This window comes from Coptis chinensis, chromosome 2 (genome assembly GCF_015680905.1).
Source record: "Coptis chinensis isolate HL-2020 chromosome 2, ASM1568090v1, whole genome shotgun sequence".
In the NCBI taxonomy this organism is placed as follows: Eukaryota; Viridiplantae; Streptophyta; class Magnoliopsida; order Ranunculales; family Ranunculaceae; genus Coptis; species Coptis chinensis.
Window position 1 is genome coordinate 65,616,893 of NC_141457.1, and position 2,809 is coordinate 65,619,701.

Here is a 2,809-nt window from a genome sequence, read left to right on the forward strand (position 1 = left end):
CAAAGTGCTGTTTGGGGGTAGTGTGATAAGCACCCAAAAGTATATTATGAAACCCCATTGAGACATATAAATTTGGTTAATTATGTATTTAATAATCATGAAATAAATATGTTTTCATACTTTTTGCAGGTATTTGCAAAGAAATATGGAAATATTGGTTAAACCCGCAATAAAGCACGAGGAACGGCGATATATGAATTCTCCCAATCCCATACGGAAGCATCAAACTTCCAAAGCTCCTACCTCTCGAACCGGGACTCGAATGCGACAAGAGAGCTGCTCGGACAATCAAGGCGATGAACTCTACGCGATAGCGGGGAAGTTGTAAAAGCGCCAAAATCTGGGACCGCCATGCTTGGATCGCACATGGGCCCACTATCTTGGGGCCACAAGATTGGATGAGTCATCAATCATGGAGCATGTCAAGACAAAAATAACAAATTATTGGTGCAAAGTTGACACCTTGCATGTAATAAATTAGATTAGGTGTTAATAGTGAAAAAAAGGCAAGGTGTCACTTTGTTTTAATGTGGTGGATAAAAATGAATTAATATGGTTTGATGATTCACGTGGGAGGAAATGAGATTTCTCTCAAATGGAGAAGAAATTAGACAAGGGTGGGGGACACTCTATTTACTCCCTTGACTTATTTTCCTCACATGGCATTATTTTAGTTCCTTAGTGAAAAAAATCATAAGTTAGTTTTTAGTTTTTGTAAGAAGCTTGTAATAGTTTTAATGGAGGAAACACTTGTTTTCTTCTAGAAAATAAATATATCAGTGAGTTTGATTGTTTATCTTCTTCCTTTCTCTATCTCTCTTTCGTTTTTTTAGTTTATAAATCCTTGTCCCAAGGATCATGAGCTAACTTCCCTTTTGGGGAGTTAATCCAACTCATGTGAGGGCAAATCAATTTTTGTTGGTTTGGTAGGTTGTTAGGAAGAACAACTAGCTCTACACCCTATCCCAAAATGATAGTTGGTGTAGTGTCTAGTTAGGAATCAAAGCAATGAGCTTAGAGATAAGTCATTGCTTAGTTCCACTTGCTAGCATGTGTGAGCTCTTAAGTGAGCCATACATGCTAGGGATCAAATCTTTACTTCCATTAGGGGCTTGTCTATGAGTCTAGGAAGGATCAAATAACCTTTTCAAATCAACAACTAATGATAGTTTCACATGAGGAGGATTAACTCTCCACCTTTTCTTTCAAATCTCTATTTTGGTATTAAGTGCATGTTTTCAAACTTTAATGTCTTTCTTAATGTTTGTGTAGGAAGGAAAACCTAGCATTAATATTATAACCTTACTCCTTAGTTCCCTTTATTGTAACATCCAATTTGTAGTTGTTCTAAACTTTAGGTTAGTTCGAATCCTTATTCCAACTCTACGAAACGAAGATCGTGAGTAAGGAACTTTGAGTGCTTTTGCATCAATTTAGAGAGTTCAAACCTCTAAGTAGTAGTAAACAAGCATATATCAATGGAGAAGGCCAAGAAATTGAAGCTATTAAAGATGTGACTTGGACCTATTTTAAAACCTATTTGGAAGCCCAAGGCCAAAGGATTCGTTGCTTGGACCAAAGCCCGCAAAAGAGGATAGAAGGATAGAGCAGAAGAGACAAAATAGACTTTACGCTGCGGGGACGATGGATCGGCGTCAGACGATTGATCGCGTCGAGGACGCATGAATAGTGTGTGGGGCATAGATCGATCGATTGTAGCCAATTTCTTCTCAGTTTTGGAGACGAAGTTGGACTCTAAAAGAAGTCTATTTGTATTAGGAAACAAATGACAGTTTGGAATGCTTCTAAAGCTCATTGTAACCTCTATAAATAGAGGACCTAAATGCCTCATGTAATTTGCCAATTCACTTATACTCTTGTCTCCAAAACTTGAGGCAGAGAGAGATTAATAATAAAATATCGGTTTTAACTAGCTGAGTCTTAATAAATTAGTCTTTCTAGTCTTATGTTCTTCAACTCTTCTTCTTCTCATTTTTCGTGTTCTTCCTTCTTTATGGAAGGCTAATCTTTTCTTTCAAGGGAGGAGATGAAGCTAGTGCTTAGGGTTTGTTGATTCTTTTGGTTTATGGTGTTCTTCAATCAGGTTAGTTATTTATGTTTTTAGTTATTAGTTCCATTGCCCAGACCAGGGGATGGAAGTATAGATTAACGTTTTTATTTATTGCAATCGAATATCATGCTAGTTTAGGGTTTTATTTATTGTAATTGAATATTTGCTAGTGACATGCTTTTATTTATTGCAATTGAATATAATGCTAGAATAGGGTTTTATTTATTGTAATTGAATATTATACTATTATTCTTTACTTTTCTTCTAGTTGTGTAGTGTTTTAGAGTAAGGGAAATATTCCTTGTGTTTGCCTTAGATGGTGATTCATTGAATAGCTGCCCAAGCTCACATAAAAGGAAAGAAGATACTAGTAACATGAACATAGGAACAACCTTAAGTATAGTTATTCGTTAACGATGTTTTCGTCGAAGAGAATGCGGCACTTTGCCTTCGATTCTTTAATTAATTAGTCTACTTGTGAGAACAACTATGAAGCAAAAGGTTATTAAATCAAAAGTATTGGTGGATTATAATCTCTTGAATTCCCTTTCTTATAAATTCTCAATAGTTTAGTTTAGTTTAGTTTAGTTTATTTTAGTTTAGTTTAGTATTATAATCTATAATATCTATAATCATAGTTTTTAATCCCTCAAACCCCCTTTGTAGTCCTGTCCTGCATATAAACATACACTTAAAAGTGGAACGATACCCTACTCATCCTTTACTTATTGAGGGATA